Source organism: Protopterus annectens, chromosome 2.part0 (genome assembly GCF_019279795.1).
Source record: "Protopterus annectens isolate FY-2018-M chromosome 2.part0, PAN1.0, whole genome shotgun sequence".
In the NCBI taxonomy this organism is placed as follows: Eukaryota; Metazoa; Chordata; order Ceratodontiformes; family Protopteridae; genus Protopterus; species Protopterus annectens.
Window position 1 is genome coordinate 1639963929 of NC_056728.1, and position 17365 is coordinate 1639981293.

The following is a 17365-nucleotide window of genomic DNA, read 5'->3' on the forward strand; positions in this document are numbered from 1 at the left end:
AAGTTATAAGTGATGTCCAGAATAATATTCATTGTGTATGTGAATGAAATAGTCAAATGTGAATGGATACACCAGTGGAAACACCCCCCACCCTGTATTATGTACTGGAACCACCCACCACACCAAATTATGTAGTGCCAACATAATAATCTGCTCAGAGGTGGCCAAACCCCTGTGTCTGTAGACACAGGTAGAATGTTAAAATCGGGACCGACCCCCTCCATGTGCTAAGTCTGACATTAGAACAAGGTCAGGGAAGTTCTGGTCACTAGTCAGACAAGCCTAAATCCGGATCACCACATGAACACCCTGACAATCAAACATGCGTATGTGCCAGCACTATAAGCTTTGGAGTTCTGAATATCCTTGGAGTGAGTAAATATGCAGTACGGGTCCAGAGCAGTAGGGAATAGGGAATGTCGTATGTGTAGTACCGCAGTTTTCCCACCAGGAGAATGGATGCCTGCTGTGTAAGTGAAGCGGTGAGGCGTATGTTAGTGTAGCTATGAACCATGGTTATACATATAAATGAAGCTGAACACCAATAGTGTAGTGGTTAGAGCATCCACCTAACGTAAATGCATTCCCGGTTCAAGTACGACTATAGCACATATCACTTTCTTGTGTAATGAATGCCTCTGTGCTGTAAAGCCAACATTTAAACACGTAAAGGTGAACGTGTGTTTCACATGGGGACGTTAACCGGATTCTATCAAAGTGGAACTGTCATAATGAATAAGGCACACCTAAGCACAGAGAAGTGGCAGTAAACATATGTAACTCACAATAAGGATATGCAAGTGTGCCTGCGCATGTGTAAGCAGCCCCCAGCATAAGAAAAGTATGTTGTTTTGTTCAGATGTATGTGTAGATATATAGATGTGCGTATAGATATAAATCAACAGACATAAATTAAAGAAATACATGAAATGAAAAACTATTTTATATATATATATATATATAGAATGAACGCTGAAAGGAGAAAGCATACACAAGGGTTGTGAAGGGAATCTAGAGCAACTAAGGTATTATACAGTGCTTGCAGCGTATGTCAGATAAAGCTGCCCATGAGTGAGCAGAGCACCGCTATTCACACCAGAGGCAGGGTTATACCAGTGGGCATAATATCATTGAACTGCTATGTCAACATTACACACAGACGGAATGTAGTTCATGTTGTGACCACCTACACTTGTAACCCGCAAATGGCCGTAATCCATAACACTAGGAAAGGCACACATGTGCAAATAATACACGAGGCGGTACAAAATGTGTGCAGGGCCCCTAACGTTCTGGAGAGGGCAATGTGTAAAGGTGTGTCATGGCTGTGATATCATGTGGATAATGGCTGTAATGTGTAGAAACTCAACACGGGTGGGTTGGAGGAACCATGGCTATGCCATTATGGATACAGGAGTGCCAGGGTTAGTTGCGCCGGTTCCAATGGAGCGGCCCGTGTAAGTCAGCTAGTACGTAGGTGCGATTCTTAGCTAGAGCGTCATCTGCTTGGAGACATGCGTGAATGGGTGTACCGTCATTGAAGGTTGTGCATCAGGGCTGGCAACTATGCACATAAAAGTCTATCAGCCAATCATTAGCGGACCGGAGTTCCGCTGTAGCAACCCCTAACTGGGAAAAGCCAAAAGACACAACAACATGCAGACATCAATATGTTGACGTACAGTCTCTGTAACAGATGCACTCCATTTAATGACATAAATAATATGCATGTGCACAGACAAATACAGTAGCAGGCATACTAGGCTGTGCAGATGAGGAATAGGTCAAATGACACTGTATCACATCACACTTAGCAGCGGTACTCCATACATGAACAAAGTGCGACATCTGTCCACTGTATAATGTGCTATATACCGATTACAAGTTAACCGGAGTGAAGTGCCGGTGTCATAATGACTAAGGCAATAGTATGCTGTTGAAGCAGAGATAAACCCAATACGCATGTGTAAGTGTGTTTGTATGGGAAATGTATTGGTCAACAGACACACAAATGTGTGTGTGTGTGTGTGTGTGTGTGTGTGTGTGTGTGTGTGTGTGTGTGTGTGTGTGTGTGTGTGTGTGTATATATATATATATATATATATATATATATATATATGGTTCTACCTGACTTCGTCGACAGCGCAGAAGACCGACAGAACGAGCAGAGCCCAGAAGATCAGCAGAAAGACCGGCCGAATCGCGGGAATTGCGGTTTTGAGACCACAAAAGACCGACCCAAGACCACAAGACCTGCGCCATATGCCGACCGCCGAGGGGCTGTGGCTATATCACGGTGTGCGTGTGAGTGGTACGTTGGGACGTAAGTGTGGGTGTGTGGAGATGTGGGGATAGGGGTGGAGGGGAGGGTGGTGAGGTTAGGGGGGTTAGGGTGGGTGGGGTGGGGAGGGTTAAGTTAGGGTTAGTTAGGGTGGGTTAAGGTTAGGAGTGGAGAGCGGGTTGAGGTGGCGAGGGTAGTTGGGTTAAGTGAGGGGAGGGGTGGGGCGGGGGAAGGGAGGTTAGGGGGTTGAGGCGGGTAGGTAAGTGTAGGTTAGGGACGGACCTATGGTGTAGGTAAGGTTTAGTGTAGGGTGGAAGGATTTTGGTGTGCTTGTGTTGTGTGGTGCTTTTGTGTTGTGTGTGGTGTGTGTTTTGGGGATGTGTTTTTGTGTGTGTATAATTGTTGTTGTGTTGTGTACGTGGTTGTTCGATTTGTTGTTATGTGTGTGGTTTGTGTTTGTACGTGTTATGGGTTATGTGTGGTTTCGTGTGTTGGTGATATGGTTGTGGTGTTTGTCGTGTGGTTTTTACGTGTTGTGTGTACCATATATATATATATACCTATACATATACACATACATACATGCATACATGCACACACATATACAAATATATATATATATATATATATATATATATATATATATATATATACATATACATATAGAGATATATATAGAGATATACACATACAACATTCATTGATATATACACACATACACAAATTAAATATATATGTCATTGTAGATATACACATGTACAGAACTAGTTTACTGTAGAACAAGCTATTACGGGTACTATATGTTCAGACTGGACATATGTTACTGGGAAGTCCAATAAACAAACGTGTACCCCCCACACCACCCAGCTAGGCTGGTCAGACATACAGACACGTAAGAAAGGTAAATACACCGCTGCTTTACAAACCACCAGCAGGAAAGTACCAGTGGGAGAGGTATGTAAGGTCTACACTTTAAACATGGATAATGGGGTCCCTTGCGGGACACCAAAAATTTACCATACAGGCAGCCTATGGTCATTCAGGTGTGCAGGATGTAGCTGTACACGGAACAGTAGGTTGTGCAAGTGTGATAACACATGGGTTGACAAAATGGATGACATGTGTCCCGAGACGGGGACAGTGGGCAGTGTGTAGGAATTTGTTCATACCCCAGCTGCGCTCACAGTAAGTATGAGTCAAGAGTCCTGTAGAGGGGTGTCAGGTAGGGGAATCATGGGTATGCAATAATGGGCATAAGTGTGCAGGTGTTGGTTGGCAGAGATGTATTAGGCACACCCAGTGGAATTAATTAATATTCCTATGTGGGCATAGCAGACGCCTATACCTCCAAAACCTGAAGAGCACATCTACGGGATAGTCCGTAAACCATTGGAACACATTTGGACTATATCAGTGCCTTGTACCCGGTTATCATGGACATCCATGATTATGAATCAGAATGTAACACAGTCCTAACTAAACACGTCCAGAACTAGTAATATCATGTGGACAGGTGGCGGAATACATGTAATGACTAATGACATGTATGAGTCATAAACAGCATGTACCTCGACAAATGTGAATGAATACATATGCCATGTGACTGTCAATGTGTCAGGTGAATACAACCAATCATCTAAATGTGCCCCTCAGGATGTTATGCAGTGTCCCTGATACAGTGTTCATTCTCCCCCATTCGCTTGTGAGGTCTGGTAGTGATGGAAAGCGCATATTCCGCCGACCACATAAGGTAGATGATACCATAATAGTTGTGGAATACCACCTGTCCGCCTTTGTGAGGGACACTCCACTCTGGCCAGTTGTGTACTTCAAAATGAATGCCACGGCACATGGCCTGTGATTTTGGGAAATGAGTTCATATATTGTGTTTAGTGGTATCATAAAATGATTTTGTTGTATGTGAAACAGGTACATGTTCTAGGAAACAGTATTAGCAACTATAATGCTGCAAGAATAACCTTAACGTATGCAAACCGGTGAAGTAGTCAGTTTACTACTGGCTGTGGGTGTGTGTTGCCTTGCCAAATGTGACAGCTCTACATATAGGTCCTATAGGGCTGCCACCCTTCCAAATGGCCAAAGTGGGACCTGATCTGTAGAAATGTCAGATGTACCGGGTCAGAACATACCTACAGCCATGCATAGTACAGACATATACATAGTCACATAAATCAAAGCTTAGCCTAGCAGTGGTCAAGTTGCTTATGCTACTTCACATAACATATCGACGTGTCATTTATACAATAACCATTACATGCAACTATTACAGACACGTAGAATATCATATTGTCCTCTAATCGGGACATTAGCTATGGCTAGAGTATTGTCGCATGACACATATGCCTAACGAGGGACTGTCCCATGCAAAGCAGGAAAGGTGTTATGCCTAGAGTGTGGCCAATCTAAAAGGTGGAAAACCTACAATAGGTATGCGGTAGCATGACCCGGCCGAGAGATGCGTTTCCCAAAACACATTTACATGTCAGCATTGCAGAGTATCGGTTCCCATGTATCAGCCAGATGGGAGCAGATTGTACGAGGAAGACGCACATAATATTATTTTGTCAATGGACAGGCCGCCGAGTCCGTACAGTCGAACACCTGCCGTTGCCTACTGGTTAGCCATACCCGATACTGTCATCATGTAGTCCGATGTAATAGGCATCACAAGGGATCATGCCCACACAGCGTGAGTGACAAATGGAAGCACCAATGTCGGTGTACGTGCAATTGAGTGAGCGAGCGGGTGTACACGTGTATGTCTACCAGTATGCGAGTATTGCAATGTTAAGGACATGTGGAGTCTAAACAAGTATAAGGAGCTGTAACCAGAGGTCAGCAGTGCTTAACAACGTGCAAACAAGCACAACTGCTCACACCTGCTGGAATGTGCCTTACCCACTCCGAATCCAAAGGCGTCGTTCTGGCCAAAAACAAAGATCCGTCCTTTGCACGTGTTGGTAACAATACCCTGCGCACACAGGCCATGTGAATTACCAATACACCATGGCATATATACAGACAATAGACAGTACCACACACATACCATACAGCACAGTCATCCAACAGTATAGCAATGTACTGGCAGATATGTCCGGACCACTGGTGTTTGCAGACCTGGCCGTTCTGTGTTTCAGTGTGTAAGCATGCCCAGTATGACTGTTACGCATGTTGTCGAATGACAGTACCATCATACCATCATGTGTTTGAGCTTGCCCAGTATGGTCAACTGGATCGCATGTGTCACATGTCCATATAGTCAGTACTGTGGTGCCGACCCCTGCGTTGTACACCGACAGGTGGCATGCTGTATCTGCAGGGTAGCTAATGGTCATGTGGCATTGACTGTTGCTACATTGCTGCACAGTGTGGGGGGACATCCAACTGCATCCACAGTCCTACACAGCACTGGGGGTGGCACACATAACTCTCACATGTGTACGTTGGAAGGGGGGCACAGCTGACAGTTGTATACATTTGCTACTACTGTACTGGTATGCCAGGTAGTCCATTTCAATGTGTGGACCTACCTAAATTGCTGGTTGGAGGCATACCAGTGTACGACAGATCCTAGCTTGGATTACCAGCATAGTGGTTTCAGACGTCCAGCCTTCACAACCTGCATCCGACTGCCTGGCCTGCTGTAGTCTGTGTGTGTGTCTGTGGGGGTTGGGTTCATCCATTGGGCATATCCAGAGGCCATTGTATAGCATTTCCCTGTATTGGTCTACACCTGTCCAGCTGTATGAGACTTGTGTGGGCTGTATGGACAGACATGATGTTCAGCCCATAACCTGCAGTGGGTTAGGACACCCTGTGTACTACTGGCTACTATTGTGACCCCGGTATGTGCTACAGATGTCATGGTGCCACTATGGACGTGTACTGTCAGCTGCCCTAACAGTCGGCCACCAAATTCCCCTGTATGCTCACATCCATACCATGGCTACAGGTAAATACACATTCTAATACAACTGCCAATTGGTAGGTTGATTGACATACCTTGGGGGTGTTCCAGACCTGAGGATGGTGCTGGAGGGCTACCTATGTCGGATGCACACAGTGCACTTCCTATACATGTCTGAGCACAGGTAGTGTCATGTTTGGCATCCCTTGTACTGTCTGTGTGAGTCAGAGAGGGTGACATTCCCTGGGTACCTACTGTGTCAGTGCATATGCCATGTGTTGCCTCTTTGGCAAGGGCAGGTCATACTGTGCATGCCTCCTTTCGCCAACTGGGTCCAGCTCAGGTAGTTCCTCCTCCAAGTCATACTATGCCTGTACAGACCTTGGCAGTGGTGGGGGGCTGTGTGGCCCTGCCCCATGCTGTTCCTGCTGCAACTGTTACCGCAAGATTGGATTGTGTAGCCAAGCACATACCATAACAATTTGGGTGCATGTAGCTGGTGAATACTGCAAGGCACCACCGGATGTGTCCAGACACCAGAACCGTGACCTCAGCATCTCATACACATGCTCAATTATATGACTTGCCTCTACGTGTGCCTCAGTATGGTGTAGTTGTTCAGGTGTGTGCGCATTGCTGATGGGTGTCATCAGCCATGGCTCCAGTGGTTACCCAGCATTCCCCGGTATGTGACTGTAGGGGATGTCCATATTGACAAAGGTGTGGTACAGCTGCGTCAGATGCCATGTATCTGAATCGTCATAGCTTCCAGGGCAGACAGCACACACATTCAGTTTAATGCCCTGGCCATCGCATATGGCCTAGCTGCTGGAGGGTATGCCCCTGCAGTTTATGTAGGCCCTAGACCGCTCACCGGGTGGTGCTTTGATTCATACATGCATGCAGGCTATAGCACCCAGTACCCCAGGGTAGTCTGCCATTTGGTGGGAGAGACGCATATTGCTGGTCAACACATCACGTGTGTTGAGGACATGTACGTGTTCACTGGCATGTGGTGACATGGTGTCTGTGGACTGCTGCAATACTCTAGATGCAGATGCCTGTGAGATTCCCATGATATCCCCAGTTGTGCATTGAGAGGTACCTGTGGCTAGTATACCTAGGCGAACACATACCTTGGTATTCACTGGGATGGGTTTCCCTCAGCATGTTCGATGTGTCAGGTGTGGCCGGCACAGCTCAACAAGCTACTGTAGGAGGTCTCTGTACACCCCATAGTGCCCCATCATCTCCAGCCCATGTAGCCCCTGGTAGGTTACCCTGGGTTTGTGAAGTCTTCCGTCACCTCACTAAGGGTTGTCCAGCAGCATTCACATCCTCACCACCCTCAGCCTCTTGCACATGTTGGTCTATGTTGCCTGCTGCAGCCCTTCTCATTTGGTTGGATTGTGTCGAGAAATGTCCCCGCATGTATACACCGGTGGTGTACAGCGTGGGAGAAACCTGTGTGTATGGTGCTTGGTCACTTTACCGTAGTGTTCTTGCGTGGCCCGGCCATGTAATCTGCTGATTGTGCTAATTATCACCTGTCTGTGCAGCTTGTTCACCTTGACTACTCCACTACTGCTGTTGTCCCTCCCAATTTCACCAGGCAGGTATAGACACACCCCTAGCTTAGGCGTGCTAAGGCAGGAGCAATCCCAAGGCACAGTGCTCCAATGTACGTACAGTATGCCTAAAACCCATCCCATGCCTTCACCTATATTCCACCCCTGCACCCGGCTGTCTATACACATACACTCTTGGGATCTGCATCACACCCTGGGGATAAACGGGAGTCACTATTGTCAACCTCATTAGCATAGTATTGTCTTCTAATGCATAGTTATATGACCCATACTGATCCTCAAAATTAATAACCACTGCTTACTGTCGCTCAGATCCGCACACAACTGGTTAAAGGTGCCTTACTATCACCGTATTCGATGTCCTTTGTTCTTCCCAACAACAAAATAATTGGTTTCAACACGACTAGAACCCGGGACCCTGCACACCACAGACGATGTGCTTTACCACTAAGCCATGGCAGATATACATACATCCGAGGTGATCATGTAGAGATCATCCAGCACAGACATTCATTAGTGCTAATGTCCACATACATATCTATCTATATCTATCTATATCTATATACACACACGTATACATATACACACACAGACGTAGATATTGAATTTACATCACAACAGCGGACCACATGACATCAAAGCATTAGACAAGAATGAAAGGGAAACCACATGTGCCACCTGCATTATGTAGTGGTGTTACTATCAAGGCAAGTGTGTTACGTTGCATCACATGGGTCAGACAGTAGTAAGGGTAAGAGTAGGGCTGGTGACATATACCCACAAGACCTATTGGCGAATGTATGTGTATGTGTTGACAACCTAGTCTCTTGCGCGAGTATGACATTTGGGGACACTATATAGGAATGCAGCAAAACACTCAACACATCCTGGAGCTAGCCACTCACAGATACCAACACATAGGATATGTCTGCCAAACACACACACCTGTCATGACTTGGAATTGAACATCTACCTGTCTATTCTATCACACTACAGCACTATGCAGTTATAGAATGTGCTATCAAGATTACTGGAACACAGTACTACCAGAGGCATACTTCTATGTGGGTGACATAATTAGCAAAGGCAAAGACGCCAATAGGGAATGTATAGAGAGTGAGCAGTCTAAAAGCATTATTCTGTCCCCAGGCAGCTGGAAACACACACAGTTGGCAGGGCTGGGATTAGAACATAGACCGAGCTACCTTACCACACTACAGCATTATGCAGTTACAGAACGTGCTATCGAGATTACTAGAGCACAGCACTCCCAGAGGCATACATCTAGGTGGGTGACATAATCAGCAAAGGCAAAGACGCCGATAGGGAATGCATGGAGAGTGAGCAATCTAAAAGCATTACTCTGTCCACAGGCAGCTGGAAACACACACACCCATACACATTGGTTGGCAGGGCTGGGACTAGAACATAGACCTAACTATCTTATCACACTACAGCATTACGCAGTTACAGAACGCGCTACAGAGATTACTGGAACACAGCACTCCCAGAGGCTTACTTCTAGGTGGGTGACATAATTAGCAAAGGCAAAGACGCCGATAGTGAATGTATGGAGAGTGAGCAGTCTAAAAGCATTACTCTGTCCCCAGGCAGCTGGAAACACACACATAGTTGGCAAGGCTGGGATTAGAACATAGACCTAATTACTTTATCACACTACAGCATTACACAGTTACAGAACGCGCTAATGAGATTACTGGAACAGAGCACTCCCAGAGGTACACTTCTAGGTGGGTGACATAATCAGCAAAGGCAAAGATGCCGATAGGGAATGTATGGTGAGTGAGCAGTCTAAAAGCATTACTCTGTCCCAAGGCAGCTGGAAACACACACACACACAGTTGGCAGGGCTGGAATTAGAACATAGACCTAATTACCTTATCACACTACAGCATTACGCAGTTACAGAACGCGCTACCAAGATTATTGGAGCACAGCACTCCCAGAGGCATACTTCTAGGTGAAAGACATAATCAGCAAAGGCAAAGACGCCGATAGGGAATGTATGGTGAGTGAGCAGTCTAAAAGTGTTATTCTGTCCCCAGGCAGCTGGAAACACGCACACACATAGTTAGCAAGGCTGGGATTAGAACATAGACCTAACTACCTTATCACACTACAGCATTATACAGTTACAGAACATGCTACCAAGATTACTGCAACACAGCACTCCCAGAGGCATACTTCTAGGTGGGTGACATAATCAGCAAAGGCAAAGACGCCAATAGGGAATGTATGGAGAGTGAGCAGTCTAAAAGCATTACTCTGTCCCCAAGCAGCTGGAAACACGCACACACACATACACATAGTTAGCAGGGCTGGGATTAGAACACAGACCTAACTACCTTATCACACTACAGCATTATGCAGTTACTGAATGCGCTACCATGATTACTGGAACACAGCACTCCCAGAGGCATACTTCTAGGTGGATGACATCATCAACAATGGAACAAACATCATTAGGGATTGTATGGAGTGTAAGCAGTCTGAAAGCATATTACTATCCCAAGGCAGACGGAGATAAACACACAGCAGTGGTCTGAGCAGGACAACTGCCTATCTATGGAGCACTATTACAACACTACATAGATACAAGACGTGCCACAGACAGTACACGTTCCGAGACAGTCAACCAGTGTGTTCAATGTCGGAATCCATCCTGACATGGGGTATGGACATCTGTTGCCTGGATGACTACTATCGCTATACAGGTGTACAATGGTCATGCCCATACACAGAGGCACATAACTGACACAAGGTGTCACTGGGCATGCTCACACAGTAGCACATGTCCATTTGGAATGTACTATGTGTCCATCTACACAACGGCGTACTGGGCATGCTCACACACTTAGTAGTGAAGGGCTGTCTTGTATGCACACAGATTCTAAACACGGAAGGGCAAGTAGTGAAGGGCTGTCTTGTATGCACACAGATTCTTAACATGGAATGGCACAGTGTGTCGATAGTCATCATTGTTAGCATGAATGTACTATGTGTCCATCTACACAACGGCGTACTGGGCATGCTCACACACATAGTAGCGAAGGGCTGTCTTGTATGCACACAGATTCTAAACACAGACGGGCACAGTGTGTCAATAGTCATCACTGTTAGCATGAACACTGCACTACATATATCTGACACCAGTCTTCTACACAACGTCTGCTGCTGTCCATCACCTTAGCTGTACCAATCTAAACCTGGCACACTACTACCACCCGTGGTGATGTCCTGGCAGCCGTGGCTACTTCACACATACAGTACCATACATAGACGAAGAAACCTAGGACCAGGTAAACACCCTGACACCTACAAGACAACTGCATTGTATGTGTATGCTAAACAGTACTAGATATGTAGAGTTAATAATCACAGCTGATAAATCTAGATCCAACAATGGGGAATACAGACATCTCTGCAGTGAGGGACACCTGGCATATGGCACAGTTGTGCACAATAGCACTACCACCGTATACCTCAGATACAGACATGTGGGCCATAAGACCGTTACAGACCGCTCCAGGTGTTAGTGTCCCCACGTACATGAAGGCCACTCACATGTACTGACCAGTACACTCTCAAAAGCCATCACAGATGTGTCAGGTGCAGATCACAGTGGTAAATGCCGCATACTAGTATGTAGCCCTCAGACATCACCATGTCCTTGGACCAGCAACACACATCCATACATTAGTACAACACCATGTTACTCATGACCAGTGGACTGTACGTAGCTCTACAGCAACTGTGCAGACTACCCATGTACTGACAGTGTTCCATCATGTGTTATGCAATGCAATGATACCAGTGTTCATAACCAGGTCGGCTGTACACATAACAGGGGCCTTGGGTCTTATACAGCTGCAACAGATAACTGTTGCTGTACACCAAGGAACACACTTATGTTTGGATACGACATACATGTAACTACAGTGGATATGTACATGGCTGTCACACACAACACATATGTACATAGCATAGCTTTTCCTGTCCTCCGTGCAGACAAGTGGCTACAGCAATTACACGCATGCACATGGAAGGTAGGTCCATGGCTGTTGAATGCTAACAGTACATAAGGTAGCAATGTTGACTGAGGTAACATTCCCTCTGTACTGGTTACCCATGACAACTATCATATTATACAACAGTCCATGTGTCATGTATGTTATCACACATGTCCACCAATTGCAATGCATACAAACATGGCTACATGACAGGAATGTAGGACCTACACACATGTACATGTAGTGGTGTGCATTCAGCTACCATGCATATGCAGTAGCTGATGTATGCAGTTCATCAGTGTCTTACTACAACATGCAGTTGCAATGCAGCCCCATCATTGACACCTGTATATGGTGGAATACTGACAGTACGGTAAGATGTACATCAGGTATGGATGGATGTGCGTACATAACGTGGTGGTCCACCTTTGCAGACAGATGTTTGCTGAGGACAGCTCACAGGTGTGTCACAAGCCATCCTAGCATAACATGTGCAAACAGTAAGCTATGTTTCTGTTACATGACGGTGAAGACATACAACCTACACAGCGGTCAGGGTGTCACTGACTGTAAATCACTTGACGCCTGTAACACGTACGTCCTCCCATGTGCATATAGCAAGACAATTGCCGAAGGTAGCATCGGTACACATTGTAATGCAGGCAATACTGCTGCATGTCTGTCAGACGTATCATCAGATAGCAGGTGTTTGGTTCACAGTACTGCCATGTGTGCTTGCTTGTGTGACCATATATGCCACGTATGGTGGGGAATACATCCCAGTTGTTACACACCCCTGTACACTGTTGTAGAGATCTGTACATACTGCAGTGTAGAAAGCAACACATAGGCAGGGGTGGTGTGTGTATCACACACATGTTAGCTATCTGTATGTGAAAGACATGTGTGGACTCCACAGTGTGTGTGTGCATGGATGGCTATCTGGTGCATGGAGTGAGGATGTATGCTACCATACAGAACAGATAGGATGCCTAACCCCTCATGGTGATGCAATCTACTACCTCGTTGATGCCGTCGGTCCTAGGCATTACTGCCTACCTGTACATGTTCATTCTCTGTGTTGTGTCATGTGGGTGCACAGTACTGTAATGGTGATTACCACATAAGCAGGGGTCCTCACCACAACACTATCAAGGGTATGTTATAGTAACGTCGACCCCGTGAGTGTGAGCGTGTTACTGTGTGTGTCTGTGTATGTCTGTGTGTGTTCTCATCCTGTAATGTGAAAGTGTATTACTGCTACACAGTGAGGCCTCCTGCTATCAACTGGCCTCCACCCTTGACATCAGCTAGACTGCTGTGTAAACCCCCCACACCATGCAACTGTGACTGTGATGTGACCCAGTATGGATGTCACGTCTCTAGCCACTGTAGCCTAGTACAGAGCCCACATGCTCCTGGATCAGTAGATGTGTAGACATCTGTGGAATGTTAGCCTTACTAACAGTGAGGTTAAGGCTACGTATAGCATGCTGGTATTGCCATACATGCCTGTGAGTACTCCACATTTACACATGGGAAACTGCAAACACTGGTGCTAAATGCCACATGCAATTAGACCATAAGGACGGAAGCAGGGCATCATTACCAACATGCTGTTACTGTTGTTACAAAGACACATACTGTGAACATAACACAATGCATTCGAAATGCAAACACTGTTACGTAATGGCACATGCAATTAGACCTTAAGGAGGAAAGCAGGACATCATTACCAACATGCTGTTACTGTTGTTACCAACACACATACTGTGAACGTAAAAAAATGCATTCTAAACCTGTACTACATGGTATGTCTGCTGCGTGTCAACAGTACACAACAATTGTAATATACACTTATCTCACTATTCTGTTCACCCTGTGCATCAGACCATATGAGCATGTCCCTGCACCGATGGTGTGGATGACAGGGATGTGGCACAGGCATCATCATATGCACAGGGTGATAATGTTTGTCAGGGGCCTAGGCTGCACCAGTGGATGGCATCATGTGTGTAGGTTAGGGCCAGTGATCTTACTGGACATGTGTGGTTGTTATGCATGTGGGTGTTGCGATGCCCTACAGATGTTTCAGGTGTGTGCGTGTATGTGTGCACACAGTTCTGCCATGCATCCAGCCTACACAGGGGTATTATTGACAGCTCCAGATTGTACAGACCAGGATGTACAGCTCACTGTGTCCGGCCATGGCAACGTGACCTGTGCCTGCCAGGGGTTGCACAGGCACTACCAGGAAGAGGTACAGATTGGCTACTGTCCGATGACACATGTCCACTGGAACCGTGACCCCACTGGGAATGTCCAGGGCCACGTCCACGTGGCCTGCTGTGTCCTGGTGTGGACAGTGCAGCACCAGCTGCACTGCTGCTGCTACTGGCACTATGGGAGTGGGCATGTGAGGTAGCCCGTTCACGTAGACCTGCACCAGGTGGTGTAGCTGGCCTACGTCCACGTGGCCTACACCTCACTCCTACCAGATGTTCCAGCACAGACAGCTCACTCTCGTGGATTGCCATGCCACAGTCAAAGATTCCAACCATGTCACCCAATCGCCTGTCCAAAATGTCAGCAATCTGTTGTTGAGCATTTGCCAATGCCTGAATGTTGTCATTTAAGGAATGGATAGCAGCCCTGTGAAGCCTCTGCCCTTCTCTGTTTTGCCATTCAGCATGTGCCTGTGCCGCCATTACAGTCTGAAACATGCGTCTGGTGATACCAGCTGCTGCACTCTGTCCTGCAGGAGCATGTCGGCCATAGGTCCTCCTACGAGCAGAACTGGCCACATGCCTGTGTGGCACATCTGCAGTCATTTCACTGACACCATGGTGTGAAGACACACCTTCCATAGCCACCACACATTCCTATTCCAAGCTAACACATGCTGATTGTCCTTCCTCTATGGCCACTGGTGATGGGGTATGTGTTGGCATGAGAAATGTGTGCGGGAAAGAAAGGTATATAGGTGGGATGGCAACCATTGGCACAGATTCAGCCCCTGACAACCCTGCCTGTACCGCAAGCATATGTTCATCACTGCTAGGGTCTGTGGGGACACTAACATCAGATGGACCGCAGGAGGATAACGCACCTACATCACTTGTGAATGCAAACGAAGACTCTACATTACAATAGAGACAGAGACACAGACAGGGACACAGACAGAGACACAGACACACACACAGACAGAGACACAGACACACACAGACAGAGACACAGACAGAGACACAGACACACACACACACAGAGACACAGACACACACACAGACAGAGACACAGACACACACACACAGACACACACATACACACATACACACACACCATGCATGTGATTTGACAGAAGGCATGCAGCATGCATGTGATACAGCAGACGGCATGCAGCATGCATGTGATACAGCAGACAGCATGCAGCTCAGACATTAATAGAGGTAGTTATCACACATCCCTGTGTTGCACACAACAGCAAGCATGTGTCATAGCAGAAGCCATGCATTTCACACAATCATGGTAGTAAGCATGCATCCTTGTGATACACCATGTGGACCATCACAGGTTAACAGTACACATGGCTGATGTGAGGCATGTCCTTGCCATTAACATGTAGTATAACATGTAATCTGCTGACGTGTGCATTGACATGCATACATGTATGACACAATGGTGTCCTGACACATGTACAGCGGTGTAATGGTGTCACATTGCAGTGTTGTCTGTATGCCCTACAGATAGAATGCACTTTTAGCAGATGTGCATGACCATTGAAGGGTAGTATGCGGCATCTACATTGCTATACAGTGTGAAGTACAGACACAGTGCCATTGCATGACATCATGAGGCATCTCTATTGCTATACAGTGTGGAATACACACACACACACACACACACACACAGTGCATAGCCATGACTGTGTGCATACACAATACATAAATACACACTAAAACATGCTGTGTCATGTGTGACAGGTCACCGGAAGACATACAGATGACACCCCTGCACAACTGCTAAAGTTTCTTAGCTGCCTGGCAACCGTGTCCACACATGGCAGACTTGTCAATACACCATGTCCCACATGACATTTATGTACCACACACATGAGGTGCACGGCTGACAGTGATGTCCAACAGCAGCAAGGGAAATGTACGGTATCTGTGGCCTGATGTGGTGTCTGTCTATGTATGTGGAAGCTGTACAGGTGACTACTGTCATGCTGTGACACAGTCATGATGTTCAACACATCTTATGTGGTAGAATTAAGTGACACCTCCGCAAGCTGTGCACAGGCTTTTAGGATGTCCAGTGTTCCACATCTAATATATAACCATTCAACAAAGGCTATAGTTGGACCATGTGTAGACAATGTGCAACAAGGTGTACACACATACACATCACATCTACTGTGTGTTGCTACATGTCTCTGGCGATCCTCCATGGCCATGTGTGAACATGTATTGGCCAAATGTTTGTGATGGCCATCTATCTCACATCTCTGTGTTGTCCCATATGACATACACCCATAGATGTCAGATACTCCACTGTCCACAGGGTTATGCAGACAAAGGGTTGTATGTTTGGTATGTGGGGTATGTTTTATGGGATAGTGAGACAATGTTGCAGCCAGACCAGTACATGTCTGGAACATGTCAGATGGCACATCACAATGTGTGCACCCATTGCAGGGGCATATTCCACAATGGTGACTCCTGTGGGCTGCCCATATCCCAGCTCACTGTGATGTACTGTTTGCGTACCACACATGTGTTGTTCCGATGTATAGTACATATTCCTACACTGAACAACACCTCCACCATTGTATGCACAGCTGTCCACACATCTAGCAATGACAGTTACTGTGGTTTCATGTCAGTGTTTCATTTAGTTTGTATATATTGCAAATGGGTAGCCAGTGTGATTGATAACAGATGCAACCTGTATATCGTGACTGGACCATACATTCAGTGTACATGTGTTAACTGGCCACATGGCAGATAGATCTGTGCATTAACATGCCTGATACTGATAACTGTCTCACCTGCAATGGACCACTGTCTGTGCGGCACACCAGAGGTACCTGTATAGGGGTGACAGCAGTTTGATCATTATCCATGACTGTATGACAGCTACAGTGTGCACTGTGCATGTTAATGCATTTGGCTGTACAATAGCATATATACACAGGGTAGCATACTATAGTATGCGGCATGTGTGTAAACATAGCTTGCATATGATATTACATTGCATATTGTACAGTGACACATGCAACTAAATGGGATATAATAGTTATATGTGCAGTAGTGACTTACCAGGCAACTCCAGGCTCGGTGGTTGGGAGACACCCACCTCCACGATGGCAGCTAGTGTTTGTGGATGCTGTTCTGATGGGGTCCCCAGGCTGGCCAGTAGCTCCTCAGTATGTATGAGTGGAGGCTGGGTTGGTGGCCCACCACCTGTTGTACCTTGTTCCCTGGTGATTGCATTGGCAAGCTGTTTCGCATGTTGGATCAGGTCCGTGCAGTGTCTG